General features: G+C 38.6%; 1 long non-coding RNA gene across 1 annotated transcript; it reads left to right on the forward strand.

Annotated features, from left to right (window-relative positions):
• Nucleotides 1-5,956: 5,956 nt before the first annotated feature.
• Nucleotides 5,957-14,978, forward strand: LOC117520551. The gene is made up of 4 exons (XR_004563684.1): nucleotides 5,957-5,972; nucleotides 6,119-6,181; nucleotides 12,681-12,746; nucleotides 14,948-14,978. It is a non-coding gene; the product is annotated as an uncharacterized LOC117520551 (long non-coding RNA).
• Nucleotides 14,979-19,650: the final 4,672 nt, after the last annotated feature.

Consider the following 19,650-nt stretch of genomic DNA (forward strand, 5'->3'; position numbering starts at 1 on the left):
GTTTTTTTTTCCTCTAAACTCACGAGAGAGAAAAAGACTTACAAATTGCTTCAGTAGATTTATGACAATCCTGTAAATGATATTACAGCATTGAACATATTTCAAAATAAAAGTCTGCAAAATGTCTTTTTTTTATGGTTGCATCATATATGGTATTTTAAAACTTTTGCATTATGGGACAAAAGTTGCATAAATATTACAAAGGCAGTGAAAATTAAAACACTTGAAATTTTAAATATGACTACAAAACACACATGAAATCAGTCCAAATAGGGTAGATAATAAATTTGAATGGATTCAAAACAGTTTTAATGACCCTTTAAATGACTCTAAAAATAACAGATGAGTAATGTTTTTTTATGATAATGAAATGCATCTTCAGCAGGTACTACATATATTTTATCTTTTTGCACATGAATATGCATTTTAACTACTATAAATAAATTTTGAGTTGCACGTCACTGACCCAGGAGCAGCGTGGGGGAGGGGAGATGCACCTGCGTGGTCTGTGTGAGAGACGGAGCCTTCTCAGACTTCAGACTTAGAGAACACCACGATAAATGTGAGCGCAGATTTAACATGTCCAACATAAACCAGAGAGAGCAAAAGAAAACTCTACAGCTCCTGCAGGTAAGAACTTTGACTTTTAACTTTACTTGTGTCCGCATGCTACCAGGCTAGTTAGCTAGTTTTCTGACCACATGTTAGTAGTGCAAGTGATATATTTAAACATAAAAGAAGTTACGTTCTAGTGCATGCTTGTGTTGTGAAAGGTGAGCGCTCTAAAGCCAAATGTATATAATTTATCAACAAAATATGATGTAAAACAGGTTCAAACTACAACTCCCATAATGCAGCAGCAGCGCCCATCCCCCGCTCTGCTTATCATTCCCTCAGTGCCCTCGTGAGCAGACAGAGAGAGGAGCAAACCATATGACTTTACACTTTCCTCAGTATCATCAGGTTAGCTCCTATCAGAGCATGGAACTTTAGCCATTTGTCATTTGCCATGCTAAAACTAAAAAGCATTATCCTGACAATAATCATATTAAATGAAGTCCCACAGTGTCATGGAGCTTCTCCCACAGGAACAAAGCTCTAAACTTATTCCTCTAGTTGAGGATTTAAATGATATGAGGCTTTTTAAAACTGTCTGAGTGGCTCTGGTGTTTTAGTCCTAGTTTTTAATTTTCATTTAGTCTTATTTTAGTCGACAAAATATCTGTGGATTTTAGTCAATTTTAGTCTAAATAACTGATTTTAATTCAGTTTTAGTAAAAATTTTAGTCTAGAAAAATATTACTATGACTAAAATTATGACTAAATATTTTATTCGACAAAATTAACACTGACCCACACACATCTGACCAAACCTAAGTCTGTGGGCTAAACAATGCACATTACAACTAGGGATGGGTATCGAGAACCGGTTCCTTTCGGATATCGTTAAGAAATGATTCGATCCACCGACATCAATAAGCTTTCTGCTTAACGATTCTGTTATCAGTCCTTCAAAGTGGCCGTTATTTTTGGGGGGTGTTTGTCAGGAAAATGATCATTTCTCCACATTGATTTCAGACCCTGCAGCGGGTCCGTGATCAACTTTTCTGCAGCGCGGCTTTGCTCTGAACCTTGAACCAATCGAAGCAGTGGTTCGCAGATTAAAGCAGTGGTTCGATCTGTTGCTTCGTTTATACTTTCTTTCACTTAATTTCCCCCCGCTAAAACCCTAAAGAGCATAAGTCTGTGAGTATTATTTACCTTTTCTATGTTAAACTGACCTGTTAAGGTCTTCTGAAACAGTTGATAGATGTATTTTATAACTTAAAAATGGGAGCGATACTAATGCGTTAGCATGTCTATGGCATTTTCAATGTTAAAACTTTGCATTACGCAGTTCCAGCTCTCATCACGTTCGGGTGCATTTGTTTTCAAAGTGTAATATTTCTTAAATTTATTTTTGTTTATATATTAATGATCTAATGATTATTATATACAATTTTAGAGAAAGAGGCAAAAAGAACCTGAATAGAAACACAACAGAAAATATAAAAGCAACTAACAATGAACATAAATAAATACATACATACAGAAATAAATGTTTCCTGTGAACACCTAGTGACTCTTACACCTCCATTTCATCACTGTTTTATTTAAGTTTAATGACAGTTTGTTTCGGTCAAACCATATTTTCAGTTTAATTTCTTCAGTGTTTTCCTCCAGAACTATCTGCTAAACTAGAAAACTGCTGCATCCTAGTAAGAGCAGAATACTACTGGAATGACTCTGAATAAGGAAAGTTGTTTTTTTTTTTTTTTTTTTCTCTCACTAAATGGATGCTGCACTCACTCCAGTTTATTGTCCTGAATAGTCCCAGATTGCATTTCAGAGCTTCTAGAATTCAAACATTTTCGTGCAGGTGGTGTTAGGGGGTAATTTTGGGTTTCAGCTTTTTTTGTTTTTCACCACTTTCATCCCTGAATATGTGAAATTGTGAGTCATGTTTGTGGGACTCCTGTCTTGTTGCGAGAAAGAAACGAGAATCGTCCTCCGTTCTGTTCACACAGCTCCAAACGTTGAGCGGCTCTCTGAGTCAAGTTAGAATGATAGAATCCAGTCTGAATTAATAACTTCAAAGCGAAACACCGTTTTATTTTTATTTATGTCCAGAGATCAAGGATACAGTGACCAATTTCATATTTATTTACTTTAAGACTCAATGAAATACATAGAAAACCTGTAAAGCCTACCTTTAGTACAAAATTCACAAGAGGTATCGATAAGGGAATCGATAAGGAATCGGCTCAATAAGCAGACTCGATAATGGCATCGATATCGATAAAATCTTATCAATACCCATCCCTAATTACAACTGACTGTACTGCAACATTAATATGTCAAACTGTGCATTCGCCCTATTGACGTATCCCATAATCCCTTGCGCGCCAGAGAGTCGCTGCAGTCAAACAACATAGAGAATCCACATGATGACAATGGTAAATGAATATTATACTGCAAAAATGTATTTTTTTATGCTTTTCGTCACGTTAATAAGAGACTGCTGCATGATACCCTGAAAACTTGCTAAAACAATTATAACAAATAATCCGTGTCTGTTACGTTTAATCTGTGTGGAATTTAATAAACACAAACCGAATTTCAGACATATATATTAGTCTGGAACAAAGAGGACAAACAGTGCTGCAAAGAACAATAATCAAGACGTTAAAGAGCAAACTTCACTTTCCCACAGAACGACATGATCAGGAAGCGAGCGTAGCTCACAGCAGCTCCCACTGAAAATAACAGAGAGACAGCCTGTGATTCTCACATATTTACATAAAACAAACACAATAACAACATCTATAAACCCAGAGAATATATTCACGAGAGTTTTAGGCACAATATAAAAATAGTTTTATGTTGTGATGTTAATGGTGTTGCTCGTGTGCAGCGGTTAAAGTGCAGCGTGATCAGAGTGTATCAATGCAGTTCTCAATGTTACTGAGATCTCACAGCGCGGCGACCTCTCTGAGGTTTTTGCGGGATTTGAAACATTAATAGGACAAATAGAAACTGTGTTGTTTCTGTTTGGAATTTGAGCAAAACACTTGATAGATGAGACCCTATATGTGATTTTTAACTTAATATTTGTACAGAGTTTGTTTGTTTTATATGATAACTATTGTGTACAGAAACAGTCTATGATCCTAAGCTTGTCAGTGATACAAATGAGTGCTCCTTTTGTTTATCTGTTTTCTGGCTACTGTGACTTTATTTTCTGTTTAGTCTGCCCCGAACAAAATCCCTCTGAGTTGAAGACTTGTACAAATGTAATCAGAGTGTAGAAATGTGCACATTTTGCTTGTTTGTATTTTTCACAGGAGAAAATGTCATCACTGTTTATTGTAGAATTGCAGTGAGACACCATTATTGCGAAGACTCATTTAATTTGTGTTTAACTGTTTATTCCTCTGTTGTTCAGCCCAACATGGACCAATCCAAAGATGCAGAAGATCTCAAAGCTAAACCATCCAATGATCAGCCCTCCTTGTCACCACTAGCCTCAAGTGAAGATTTGTCAGAATTATCCAGCGACAGTGGCTCAGGTGAAGAGTACCATCCGCCACCACCATCATCATCGTCACTGTCACCATCCGCCAGTGGAGACGAGCTGCTCCCTGAGAAATCAGCCAGACACAAAGTTAAGGAGACGCATAATAGGGCTTCAGAAGGTGAGATCAAGAATTGTGAAGAAAAGATAAGAGACATTACCGTAAAGACAAGTAAAAATAAGGGTAGGATGAGGGCCTGGGACAAAGCGCATTATTGCATATTTTGTAAAAAAGCAAATTTAAAAATAGCCAGGCATCTTGAAAGAAAGCATGGGGATGAAAAGGAGGTTGCCCATGCTTTCAGCTTTCCACCACGGTCGAAAGATCGGAAAAAACTTTTGGAATCTCTGCGCAATAAAGGAGACTGGCAGCACAACCTTGCAGTCTTGGAAAAAGGAAGTGGTGAAATAGTTACATGGCGACAGCCCACTAAAAAGATGGATGTTAAGAGATACCTCCCATGTCAGCACTGTTTGGCCATGTTTGTTAGGACTGAACTCTGGAGACATGAAAAGACTTGCAAAGAAAAGCAAGGGGAAAGAGGTAAAAGTAAAAAAAACAGAGCCAGAATACAAAAATCCTCCTCCCAACTAATGCCAGTTGCTGTGTCCTCAGAGGGACTCCATAAAATTATTCACTCCATGCAACAAGACCATGTGACCTCCCAGATTAGAAGTGATGAGATGATTTGCACATATGGAGATGCATTGTTTGCCAAAAAGGGCCGTGAACAGTCTCAACACAGATATATTGCACAAAAACTGAGGGAATTAGGACGATTTGTGTTGGCTGCCAAAGAAATTGACAAGAAAATAAAATATCTGTGTCATATTGTTGATCCAGCACAGTTTCACCTGGCTATTAAAGCAGCCCGAAGAGTGTCAAACTATAACCCAGACAGTAGTGAATATGGAAAACCATCTACCGCAGTTAAGATAGGCTTTTCACTTAAAGCTGCAACAGAGGCCTGGATTGGCCACTGCTTGATGTCCTGTGATGCTTTAAATGAAAACAAGGCCAAAAAATTCAAGGAGCTGCTGGATTCCTCCTGGTCCATGTACGTGTCATCCAATGCTCACAGCACAATAGAGCAAAGAAAGTGGGGTAAAGAGGATGGCATACCTTTGACAGAAGATGTAGTGACCTTGCAGAACTACTTAAGAAGAATGGAGGATGAAGCGAAGAAGGAACTGAAGCTATGTGTGAGTACTACAGCGTACAAGAAGCTGAGTGAAAGCCTTCTGGCACAGATAATCGTTTTCAATAAAAAGCGTGAAGGAGAAGCCTCACGTTTAACCTTAGAGACATATCAGAAGGTAGATACTGGCCCTTTGAATAAGGACATCTATGATACCTTGTCACCAGTGGAGCAGCAACTTAGCCATAGATTGACACGCTTGGTGACACGTGGCAAAAGAGGAAAAAAAGTCCCCATACTACTGCTGGAGCGCACCAAAGCATCACTGGACTTCCTGGTGGAGAGGCGAAACCAAGCTGGAATACTTGATGAAAATCCATATGTGTTTGCAAGGCCTGGGACAATGACTAACATCCGCGGATGTGACTGTCTCAGAAAGTTTGCAGAAGAAAGTAAAGCAAAACAGCCAGAGCTGCTGAGGTCCACAAAGTTAAGAAAACACGTGGCTACTTTATGTCAGCTCCTGGACCTGGACAATCAAGAGCTGGAGCAAGTTGCTCACTTCATGGGACACGATATTAGAGTCCATTGTGACTTTTATCGGCAGACTGACAAAACGTTTCAAGTGGCCAAGATCGGGAAGCTTCTTTTTGCGATGGAGCAAGGAGTGGAGTCGCTGAAGGGGAAGACTCTGAAGACCTTGGATTCTGTGATCAGTGGTATGTAACGTAACAGTAGATTTGTGTCTCTTTGTTTCTAATATTTCATGCTGTCTGCTATGAATGTCATTTCCATAACTATCTACATGTTTATGAGTACATTTAGACTTGTTGTAACGCAGATTTCAATTGTGATCGTTTCACAGGAACAGGACCTGGAGCCAGCAGAAGTCTCACAGGAAGCCATGCACAAGTGGAGGCTCATGATGGTGAGAAAAGAAGCTTCCAGATCTTGGCCACTTGTAACATTTGTTAGTCTGCAGATAAAAGTCACAATGGACTCTATTAATAGTAATTTTACTAATATTATGTCCCGTGAACCGAGCAACTCCTGATTGTCCAGGTCCAGGAGTTGAATGTAAAAACTAAAAGACCATATTGACCATAAGTGATGGTCTTTTAACACAAGCCTCATTTAAATAAGAATAGGATCCACTTGAATTTGTTAGTCTTCTGCTGGGACTGGCTGAGGGAGAGAATCAGGAAAAAGACATGCTGTGGAGGGGAGCAGAGATCAATCACTAATGATTAAATGCAGAGTGGTGCATACAGAGCAAAAAGAGAAAGAAACACTCAGTGCATCATGGGAACCCCCCAGCAGTCTAAGTCTATAGCAGCATAACTAAGGGATGGTTCAGGGTCACCTGATCCAGCCCTAACTATAAGCTTTAGCAAAAAGGAAAGTTTTAAGCCTAATCTTAAAAGTAGAGAGGGTGTCTGTCTCCCTGATCTGAATTGGGAGCTGGTTCCAGAGGAGAGGAGCCTGAAAGCTGAAGGCTCTGCCTCCCATTCTACTCTTACAAACCCTAGGAACTACAAGTAAGCCTGCAGTCTGAGAGCAAAGCGCTCTATTGGGGTGATATGGTACTATGAGGTCCCTAAGATAAGATGGGACCTGATTATTCAAAACCTTATAAGTAAGAAGAAGAATTTTAAATTCTATTCTAGAATTAACAGGAAGCCAATGAAGAGAGGCCAATATGGGTGAGATATGCTCTCTCCTTCTAGTCCCCGTCAGTACTTTAGCTGCAGCATTTTGAATTAACTGAAGGCTTTTCAGGGAACTTTTAGGACAACCTGATAATAATGAATTACAGTAGTCCAGCCTAGAGGAAATAAATGCATGAATTAGTTTTTCAGCATCACTCTGAGACAAGACCTTTCTAATTATAATAGGAACATGTAAAAAATATAGTTTCTAATAATTGTTGATGACACTAAGGGCTGCAGCAAATCATTTCAGTACTTGACTAGCAGGATTGTTTTTTGATTTGTCATCTTGTCAAATGATTGATTTAAAAATGTTTTGATAATCTATGTGCATTCAATATAGGTTGTAATTAATTAGAATAAAGATTCTCAAATTAATTGTATAATGAAATTCCAATATTTAAACTTTATTATTTCACAGTTTGTATGGTCCAGCTAACCAGATAATCCTGATCAGCCCTAATGACAATGCCATCTGCATGTGTCTGATGTGTGCTTCTTCATCAGATGAAGAACCAAAGTCCTTATCTGCTCAGAGGCCAAAGAAGACTGCTACAACGACAGAACCTGATGAAAGTGATGTTGATACAGGAAACGTCAGACAATCTCAACTCACTCACATAACGTTATAAGTAGAATATATTCAATTGCTTATTTCAGTTTTAACAGTTCTATTTTTGGCTCTTACTTTTATTTTATGGTTTGAATAATCACATTTATTGATCAGCTGAAAAGCCTTGACATACTAAGGTGTGACCAGTTATATTTTTACAGATGAAGAGATCACCTGTACGCAGCTGCCCCAGCAAAACATCGGGAGTCCAACTGCAGATGATCATTCAGAAGATGAGTGTGGTAGGTGGTCACAGCAGTGTTTTCAGGAAGAGGGGTTTTACTATTGTGACCATCAAAGATTCAGCATGGCTTGCTGTCAACAGAGTAGAGGTTACGCTGGGTGAAGTTCATCATTGTGTATAAAATATTCAGACATATCTCCATAGAGCTGGTACAGCATATGGCATAAAAACAACCCTCTTTCAGGGATTAAAGCTCCCCTGGGACACGAGGCCTCTGGAACAGAGGTTTGAGGTTCAAACACGGAGTTGATCTTATGGAGTTTGAGACATGAAGAACAGTGTTTCAGATGAAGAATCAGATAAAGTGTATTTTCATAATCCTAATCAGATCTTAGCTTTTCACAGAGACATTTGGTAGTTCTACAAGTTAGTTGTGGCATAATGTGGATAAGTTACTGATACAAAATGTTACTTTTTGGTTTTCAGCTTTTTCTTTAATTTAACTTCTCACATGTACGAGTAGAGAAGAAGAGGAAAGGTTTTTGAAGTAGAAAAATGTAATGTCTTTAAAGTAGACCTGCATTGAAATAAATGTGCTCAGATCTCAGAAAGAAATAGCTGATATGTATTTATAAGACCCTTGTGAATGCAGTAAAGTAAATCTGTAAGCCCAAATTTGTAATTCAGCAGAGAAATCTTCATTTAAAAATAACAAATTTGCAGCTAAAATTTGGCCTGCCGCGAAAACTGTTTGTACATCCGGGACACTGCCGTGACATGAGGGAGAAGACGGAGCGCTCGCGCCTTCAGTCCGATCCGCGTTGAAACTGATTTCATCTGTTAGTAATGTTACTGTTATACACATCTTGGTTTCAACATCCAAAAGTAAGCTGCAATGAATGCAAGATACAGCTCTGCATGCTCAGATCAGCGGCGACATCGACAGCGGGTGACGTTCTTCCCCGACGCCTTGCTCTCACTGCCTCTGATGATCTTACCGAGTCTGCGGGCTCGGTAAACGCTGCAGTGGGCCACTCACACTGCCCCCGTGTCTGCTGTGCAGCTGGCACCACATCACTGTCTACTGAATTCAGGTGTGGCCAACTTGGCAACAAGTCCAGAGACTACGTTCACTGTTTTGATGTGGAGCGGCCGGTGACACCTGTTGCCCGCAAGGACAGACTTCTTACGTCAAAATCTGCAGCGCCACACTGACTCGGTAATCTGAGCCGCAGAGCTCCGGGGCTGCTGAGAGAGGTTTATATCTTTTTAATGACTTCTTTGCGGATCCCGCATCCGTACTAGTCCATGGGCCAGGCAGGTTGTCGGTACCACTCAAGGTGGCTAAACAACACTTAGAATCCAGCCTCAGTGTACCATGACCTACACAAAAATGTATGATAGCAATCTCAGGGTGGTAGCTGTAGCCAGGTAGGGGTCAGTGAAGAATTACACAGAGGTCAAACTTTAAAAATGCTCCAATCATGTTGAAAACTATATCACATTACTTGTCTGGTCATAATTCCAAAAAGGTATAGTTTGTACTATCTGTGTTGGAATGTTTTGGAGTTATCGGGTAAAAACAGCAAAAATTGTGACAAAGGTCAGTTTCAGTTTGTACAGGGGTCAAAAGTTAAAGTTGCTCCAATTTCAGTACAGAATGATGCAAATTATTGGTTGAAATAAAAGGAATAATAAATGGAATAGTTTTGGTTGTGTTAAATGTTTGGTCTCCAAGGTAAAGGTCAAACAAGGTCAACATCTATTGGATTCTATGACATGTGACATATATTATCAATCAATCAATCAATTTTTTTATATAGCGCCAAATCACAACAAACAGTTGCCCCAAGGCGCTTTATATTGTAAGGCAAGGCCATACAATAATTATGTAAAACCCCAACGGTCAAAACGACCCCCTGTGAGCAAGCACTTGGCTACAGTGGGAAGGAAAAACTCCCTTTTAACAGGAAGAAACCTCCAGCAGAACCAGGCTCAGAGAGGGGCAGTCTTCTGCTGGGACTGGTTGGGGCTGAGGGAGAGAACCAGGAAAAAGACATGCTGTGGAGGGGAGCGGAGATCGATCACTAATGATTAAATGCAGAGTGGTGCATACAGAGCAAAAAGAGAAAGAAACAGTGCATCATGGGAACCCCCCAGCAGTCTACGTCTATAGCAGCATAACTAAGGGATGGTTCAGGGTCACCTGATCCAGCCCTAACTATAAGCTTTAGCAAAAAGGAAAGTTTTAAGCCTAATCTTAAAAGTAGAGAGGGTGTCTGTCTCCCTGATCTGAATTGGGAGCTGGTTCCACAGGAGAGGAGCCTGAAAGCTGAAGGCTCTGCCTCCCATTCTACTCTTACAAACCCTAGGAACTACAAGTAAGCCTGCAGTCTGAGAGCGAAGCGCTCTATTGGGGTGATATGGTACTACGAGGTCCCTAAGATAAGATGGGACCTGATTATTCAAAACCTTATAAGTAAGAAGAAGAATTTTAAATTCTATTCTAGAATTAACAGGAAGCCAATGAAGAGAGGCCAATATGGGTGAGATATGCTCTCTCCTTCTACTCCCCGTCAGTACTCTAGCTGCAGCATTTTGAATTAACTGAAGGCTTTTTAGGGAACTTTTAGGACAACCTGATAATAATGAATTACAATAGTCCAGCCTAGAGGAAATAAATGCATGAATTAGTTTTTCAGCATCACTCTGAGACAAGACCTTTCTGATTTTAGAGATATTGCGTAAATGCAAAAAAGCAGTCCTACATATTTGTTTAATATGCGCTTTGAATGACATATCCTGATCAAAAATTACTCCAAGATTTCTCACAGTATTACTAGAGGTCAGGGTAATGCCATCCAGAGTAAGGATCTGGTTAGACACCATGTTTCTAAGATTTGTGGGGCCAAGTACAATAGCTTCAGTTTTATCTGAGTTTAAAAGCAGGAAATTAGAGGTCATCCATGTCTTTATGTCTGTAAGACAATCCTGCAGTTTAGCTAATTGGTGTGTGTCCTCTGGCTTCATGGATAGATAAAGCTGGGTATCATCTGCGTAACAATGAAAATTTAAGCAATACCGTCTAATACTGCCTAAGGGAAGCATGTATAAAGTGAATAAAATTGGTCCTAGCACAGAACCTTGTGGAACTCCATAATTAACCTTAGTCTGTGAAGAAGATTCCCCATTTACATGAACAAATTGTAATCTATTAGATAAATATGATTCAAACCACCGCAGCGCAGTGCCTTTAATACCTATGACATGCTCTAATCTCTGTAATAAAATTTTATGGTCAACAGTATCAAAAGCAGCACTGAGGTCTAACAGAACAAGCACAGAGATGAGTCCACTGTCCGAGGCCGTAAGAAGATCATTTGTAACCTTCACTAATGCTGTTTCTGTACTATGATGAATTCTAAAACCTGACTGAAACTCTTCAAATAGACCATTCCTCTGCAGATGATCAGTTAGCTGTTTTACAACTACCCTTTCAAGAATTTTTTAGAGAAAAGGAAGGTTGGAGATTGGCCTATAATTAGCTAAGATAGCTGGGTCAAGTGATGGCTTTTTAAGTAATGGTTTAATTACTGCCACCTTAAAAGCCTGTGGTACATAGCCAACTAAAAAAGATAGATTGATCATATTTAAGATCGAAGCATTAAATAATGGTAGGGCTTCCTTGAGCAGCCTGGTAGGAATGGGGTCTAATAAACATGTTGATGGTTTGGATGAAGTAACTAATGAAAATAACTCAGACAGAACAATCGGAGAGAAAGAGTCTAACCAAATACCGGCATCACTGAAAGCAGCCAAAGATAACGATACATCTTTGGGATGGTTATGAGTAATTTTTTCTCTAATAGTTAAAATTTTGTTAGCAAAGAAAGTCATGAAGTCATTACTAGTTAAAGTTAATGGAATACTCAGCTCAATAGAGCTCTGACTCTTTACCCTGTAACATGACACCTAAGCATGACAGATGGTGCAAACTATTCCTTATTAGAACCCTATTAACCCAGACAATAATTTGCATGATCTTTTTTACTGAATTTTAGCAACTTTAACTTTTGACCCCTGCACAAACTGAAATTGACCTTTGTCAAAATTTTTTCTGTTTTTCGCCATAACCCCAGAACATTCCATCATAGATAGTACAAACTATACCTTTTTGGAATTGTTATGATCAGACAAATATGATATAGTTTTCAACGTGATTGGAGCATTTTAAAATTTTGACCTCTGTGTAATTCTTCACTGACCCCTACCTGGTTACAGCTACCACCCTGAGATTGCTGTCATACATTTTTGTGTAGATCATGGTACACTGAGGCTGGATTCTAAGTGTTGTTTAGCCACCATCAGTGGTACCGATTAGGCCAAAATTGATGACTGGCTCATGGACTATACCCCGCAACAGTAACACCGGAGGCTAAAGACAGTAGATTTTCAATGCGACAACACTCAATCAAATGGGCATATGAAAAAGTCCCCAAAAATCATTTTCAGGCAAAAATAAAAGAAATGTGTACTCACCAAACGTACCACAAGACGATATGAAGTTTTAAAAAAAGTTGATCCTTCCGTATAAGACAATAAAAAGGTACTTTTGTAAGAGATGCAAACTGATGTAAATCCACAAATTACAGTTGGCGCGCACAATGCATGCTGGGATAGTGTCTTCTCTTTGACGTCTCGGCAGCGTCCCGGATGTGCTGACAGTTTTGCGGAGGGCTAAATTTTAGCTGTAATTTTGTCATTTTTAAATGAAGATTTCTCCGTTGAATGACAGATCTGGGCTTGCAGATTTACTATGTTCAGAAGGAGCTTATGTGTAAATATGTCATTTTTTGGTCCAAAGATCTGACTGCATTTATTTCAGTGCAGGTCTACTTTAATGATTCTAATCTTTTTGCAGACAAACAAGAGCCACACTCAACTGGAGTCACAAGGCACAATGATGATGATGATGAAGAAGAAAGAGGTGAGCCTGGGCATGGTAAACACAAAAATAGAACTCAATTTTGGGAATTTATTAAACATTATGATGTATATTTATGTACTTATTAGATGCAGACTTCACACCAAGGTTGGGTAGGATTACTTTGAAAGAATACATATGGATTGTATGTATGTACATTTGGATTACTTGTAATTACTTTTGGATTACATTTCAAAGTAATCCTACCCAACCTTGCTTCACACAATTGAAGTTGAAAGAAGATACAGTTGTGTATTACCTCTGCTTCCCTGTAATTAGACAGATGTCCTAAGATGCACTGTATACAACCCCTGGCAATAATGATGGAATCACCGGCCTCGGAGGATGTTCATTCAGTTGTTTAATTTTGTAGAAAAAAAGCAGATCACAGACATGACACAAAACTAAAGTCATTTCAAATGGCAACTTTCTAGCTTTAAGAAACACTATAAGAAATCAGGGAAAAAATTGTGGCAGTCAGTAACGGTTACTTTTTTAGACCAAGCAGAGGGAAAAAATATGGACTCACTCAATTCTGAGGAATAAATTATGGAATCACCCTGTAAATTTTCATCCCCAAAACTAACACCTGCATCAAATCAGATCTGCTCGTTAGTCTGCATCTAAAAAGGAGTGATCACAACTTGGACAGCTGTTGCACCAAGTGGACTGACATGAATCATGGCTCCAACACGAGAGATGTCAATTGAAACAAAGGAGAGGATTATCAAACTCTTAAAAGAGGGTAAATCATCACACAATGTTGCAAAAGATGTTGGTTGTTCATAGTCAGCTGTGTCTAAACTCTGGACCAAATACAAACAACATGGGAAGGTTGTTAAAGGCAAACATACTGGTAGACCAAGGAAGACATCAAAGCGTCAAGACAGAAAACTTAAAGCAATATGTCTCAAAAATCGAAAATGCACAACAAAACAAATGAGGAACGAATGGGAGGAAACTGGAGTCAACGTCTGTGACCGAACTGTAATAAACCGCCTAAAGGAAATGGGATTTACATACAGAAAAGCTAAATGAAAGCCATCATTAACACCTAAACAGAAAAAACAAGGTTACAATGGGCTAAGGAAAAGCAATCGTGGACTGTGGATGACTGGATGAAAGTCATATTCAGTGATGAATCTCGAATCTGCATTGGGCAAGGTGATGATGCTGGAACTTTTGTTTGGTGCCGTTCCAATGAGATTTATAAAGATGACTGCCTGAAGAGAACATGTAAATTTCCACAGTCATTGATGATATGGGGCTGCATGTCAGGTAAAGGCACTGGGGAGATGGCTGTCATTACATCATCAATAAATGCACAAGTTTACGTTGATATTTTGGACACTTTTCTTATCCCATCAATTGAAAGGATGTTTGGGGATGATGAAATCATTTTTCAAGATGATAATGCATCTTGCCATAGAGCAAAAACTGTGAAAACATTCCTTGCAAAAAGACACATAGGGTCAATGTCAACGAGCAGATCTGATTTGATGCAGGTGTTAATTTGGGGATGAAAATTTACAGGGTGATTCCATAATTTATTCCTCAGAATTGAGTGAGTCCATATTTTTTTCCCTCTGCTTGGTCTAAAAAAGTAACTGTTACTGACTGCCACAATTATTTTTCCTGATTTCTTATAGTGTTTCTTAAAGCCAGAAAGTTGCCATTTGAAATGACTTTAGTTTTGTGTCATGTCTGTGATCTGCTTTTTTTTTTTTTCTACAAAATTAAACAACTGAATGAACATCCTCTGAGGCCGGTGATTCCATAATTTTTGCCAGGGGTTGTATATTGCAGGTCTTTGTCCCCCATTCATTCCATTTTTTTGTGATAAAAGTCTTCATAAAAGCACTATGTATAATGCACTTCACAAAGTCTGTCCCATAATGTCCATTTAATGTCCAAAAGTAAAGTCTAATGTTTCAGTAATTTATTTTGTGATGCAGTCTTATAACTCCCAGTACAGGAACTGATTTACAATGATGTACAGTTGTGTTAAAGGCCATCAAGTCTGGCCTTTAACACAACTGTTAGATAAGGGACACATGAACTAAATTTTTATATAAACCAGAGGAAAGTGAAATAAGTTATTATACATATTATTTGAAATTATTCATTTAAAATCGATTAGGGATCTCAAACCTTTTGCCCTCTGAGAACTAAAGTAAAGGGAATTATTTTGTGATTGTCTTCAGAGTCTCAGGCAGGACGAAAGGGCCTTCTATCCATTAAACCTCCCAAAAGGAAATGCATGAAATATGTCAAGGAATGCACAGAAGGTGAGTGGATCTTGCACACAAGGATAAAAGTATTAATTTAGCTCATGGATTAAAAAAAAAGACTAAAATTTACACAAACATATATTAAAAAAATGTGTGATTCATCTTCAGAGTCTGAGCCAAGTGATGGAGAACATGTGCTTTCCCTGCGCCGGGCTGCTGGGCGTAAACCGTCTGGAAAGAGACGCACCAACAAGAGCTCTGATGGTGAGATGATGAAACATTTAAGTCTCTTAAGCATCGGACCTAGATGTGTTTAAGAACTCAAGTAGATTATCCTCTCCAGCAACCAGAAGTTTATCAAAAGCCAAAAGTATTCTACAAGTGTACGTGGGCATCACAGAGCCATCTGTTTTTTTTGTAGAGGAATGCACAAGTTAATAAAGTTCCATGTCTGTCTGGCCACTATCTTCTCTACAGCAGGGCTGCAACCACTATTCCATGAAAAAAGAAACCTCTATTTCAAAGCCTTTTTATATCACATTTAAGGAATTTTATTGTACATTGACACACAAGGTGTGGCCCTCATTTAGCTCTTGGATAAAAGAGAACACCTGTACGAGGTCTGTCCAAAAAGTATCAGACCGTTTTATTTTTTTCAAAAACTATATGGATTTGAATCACGTGTGATTACATCAGCCAAGCTTGAACCCTCGTGCGCATGCGTGAGTTTTTTCACGCCTGTCGGTTGCGTCATTCGCCTGTGGGCAGGCTTTCAGTGAGCACTGGTCCACCCCTCTTGTCATTGTTTCATTGCGAGGAAATGGCGGAATGATTTGGGCTTTTGTTCCATCAGAATTTTTTCAGAAACTGTTAGAGACAGGCAGCTGGAAACCATTCGAAAAATTTTGATGGCTTTCGGTGAAAATGTTATGGGCTTGGCAGAGATTAAGGAGTGTTACTATCGCTTTAAGGACGGCCCACAATGGCGCACGACGCGCCACGCTCCGAGCTGCGATCGACAGGCAGAAACCACCAGATCATTTCTAAACGGATGGCTGTGTGGATCCGGGACTGTTGTGTGCAATTTCTCTGGTTATCACAAGAGCTGGACATCAGCCATTTTCAAGTTGGGACATGCCCAGCTCTCCACAATTTCTCTTATACTCACTCGACTGGTAAGTACTGAAAGCCAAGATAGGCATGTCCCAACTTGTCCTCTGACATGCCGAAACGGAGGTGTTCCTTTGTCTCGCTTGCCATCGTGACGCGCGAAGCCTCCGCGCGGCTTTCCATGACAAAATCTCTTGTTAAAAGTGAAATCTGCTGGAAAATGGCTGATGTCCAGCTCTTGTGATAACCAGAGAAATTGCACACGACAGTCCCGGATCCAAAGAGCCATCCGTTTAGAAATGATCTGGTGGTTTCTGCCTGTCGTCGCAGCTCGGAGCGCGGCGTGCCGTGCGGCATTGTGGGCCGTCCTTAAAGCGATAGTAACACTCCTTATTCTCTGCCAAGCCCGTAACATTTTCACCGAAAGCCATCAAACTTTTTCGAATGGTTTCCAGCTGCCTGTCTGTAACAGTTTCTGAAAAAATTCTGATGGGAAAAAAAAAGCCCAAATCATTCCGCCATTTTCTCGCAATGAAACAACGACGAGAGGGGTGGAGCAGTGCTCACTCAAAGCCTGCCCACAGGTGAAAGACGCAACCGACAGGCGTGAAAAAACTCACGCATGCGCACCAATGTTCAAGCGTGGCTGATGTAATCACACGTGATTCAAATCCATATAGTTTTTGAAAAAAATAAAAAGGTACGAGACTTTTTGGACAGACCTCGTACATGTTCTGCTCTGGTTATTTCTGTGTAAAGGGAACTGTAGCTACAAAGATCAAGATTAAGAATTTGGAGGCTTAATCTGAGCTGCAAGAGTAACTTTTTCTCTTTGAAGTTTTGGCCTTTTTTTTAATACTAACAACAAACTTCTTTTCATTTTACCCTCAAGAATTGTTCAGGGCTGTAGTATTTAATCGATTGGTCAGTCTATAGTGTCTATTTATTTCTTTATATTTGAAGGATTTTTATGTGACTGAGTAAACAGCAGCAGTTTTTTAGTGAGCGTGTTGATTTGAATCATGAATTTAAGCTGCATTTCTTCTGTAAATGTACTGTTCTCTTTAAAAAATGAATGAATAATTGAATATTGGGCACTTGAAAAAAGTTGTCAGTGATCTTGTGAACCAAAAATGAGAAAAAACTTGGAGTCATTGATGTGGCCGTGTGGCTCACGGGATACCTGAATTGTACTGTATGCATGTTGATGCAAATGTATTAAAATAATTCTTATTTCCATCAGATACTCAAACAAGCGCCAAGAGGCCGTGGAGTGTGGAGGAGAGGAGCGCTGTGAAGAGAAGAATGTGCAAATTCATTGCTTTAAAGAAAGTTCCAGGGAAGGAGGCCTGTATGCTGTGCATTACACAGGAGTCACCTGTTCTGAAAAATCGCACCTGGAAAGATTTGAAGTATTTTGTGTATAATGAAATCATCAAAGTAAAAAAGAAGCTATTTGAGCCCTTTTAGTAAAAAGTAGCAGTTCTGCACCAAGTTATTTTCGTGCCTTTCATTTTCAGGGTTCAGGTTCTGTTTCTGATCAGTTCACAGACTCCAAACGTCCAGGTCCTGAGGTTGAGGGTTTTTCTTGTTTGTATTTCAAATGCAAACCCTGATGCATAGAGTTAAGGCACATGACAAATTAAAGGATTAGATCCGTTAACCTCTTTTAAAAAAAAAAGTCATGTTGTTTACCAAAAGGACCATTTATGGTCTCCGAATAAAATTGTCATAAAATCCTCATAGAATAATTTTTTTTTCTACTTTCAAAACTCAGATCTCTTAATCCACCTCTGCTCCTCTCATATGTGTCATTGTTTTATCATTTTTACAAATATTTTACAAATACCCTTATTGTACAGTTTTATTCAAAACAGTCATTTCTCAGGGAACCTGAAAAAAAATACCTAAAATTGTCCTGTAATCCATTATTCAACGATGGAAGTGTAAAATCTGAGCAGATTTTATTAGAGCCACATGTCATCAATTTATGACAAAAGTTTCAGTGCATTATTGTATTTTGAATGGGAGTGGTAAATGTGACTTTTAAATAAAGTTTTAAAACACAAACATTTTGTACATAAATTGCTGTCCTATGGGAGGCTCTAATAAAACCAATTCAAATTGTCCACTTCTAAACTTTTAATTTTGAAAAAAATTTATTTTTTCCTTTTTTTGAGGTTCACTTAGAGGTGACTTTTGGGGGGTAAAATAGATTTAAAATGTAAATAAATTACAAATGATAAAGCAATGACATATTTTAGCAGAGAAGAGGCAGATGAAGAGATCTGAGTTTTGAAAGTAGAAAAAAATAATATTCCATGTTGATTTTATGACCATTTTATATGGGGAGCAGCAATGGTCCCTTTGGTAAAAAGTTTTTTATTATTATTATTATCCTGCAGTCCCTTTACACACTACGATAAAAGCAATGGTGGGGTTCCAAAATGTGACTCAATTCACGATCCCTGAGACAATTTCAGGTCATCAGCTTCAACACCTGCAGAAATATGTTTAATAATAAATAAATGTTCCCCCAGTTACAAGGGGTTATTAATATATCGTTTTCATTACATCTTTTGTATTGTTGTCATCATAAGATGATTTAATTATGATAAAATAATAAAGCTAAGATGCTTAAATTTGGCTTGTTTTTTTTTTTTTGCTAATAATTGTTTTACTTATATTTACTGCTGTATTTCTTGTATTATTAGTATACGTATATCACCAAAATATTTAGAGAAAAGGTCTATAACACATCTTAATGTACCCAGATATTTTTTTATTATAGTTTTGCCATAAAAATACTCATAAATCATAAAACTCAAAAGTCAGTTCCCGGTCCTCAGTCTGTTGGTTAAAAACTTTTTTTTAGTTCTTGTGTGTTTCTGTAGTTTAAAGGGGTGTAATGGTGCAGGGTGCCATCTAGTGTCCAGTGATGTAGTTTTTTCCTTTCTAGGTTGTTCAGAAAGGGTGGTCCTCACTTTGCTGGTCTATTTACCCGGTCCTCACTATGGCGCATGTACAAGAATGTGTGTGTGTGTGTGTGTGTGTGTGTGTGTGTGTGTGTGTGTGTGTGTGTGTGTGTGTGTGTGTGTGTGTGTGTGTGTGTGTGTGTGTGTGTGTGAATGCACTGCCACTACACCTACGTTCTGTGGACTCTATTGGAACTTTTAGCTGCTTAAGATCTATTCATACAGGTTTGCTTTTAACTACTTTTATGTTATTGCTGCTTTTAGTTTCTGCATTTTTATTTGTGTTCTTAAATTCCCGCGAGCCACTTTATTTATTTAAGCATTTTATCTTGAAAAGTGCTATACAGATAAACTGTACTTACTTGTGTGTGCATGTACATGCATGAAAATTCAGTAAGGTATATCTTATATATTCCAATTCTAAGGTGGAACTATGCTAGTATACTAAGGTATATTTAAATGTCTAAAAAGGAAGAGTAGAAAAGAGTAGAGTAGAGCCACTTAGGTGCCTGGTCTTGAGAACCAGGGATGGTAGGTTGAAAAGCTTTTTTATGCCATGGGAACTCTCCCTACCCACCTAAGCGGCTCAAG

This window comes from Thalassophryne amazonica, chromosome 11, assembly GCF_902500255.1.
Source record: "Thalassophryne amazonica chromosome 11, fThaAma1.1, whole genome shotgun sequence".
Lineage (NCBI taxonomy): Eukaryota > Metazoa > Chordata > Actinopteri > Batrachoidiformes > Batrachoididae > Thalassophryne > Thalassophryne amazonica.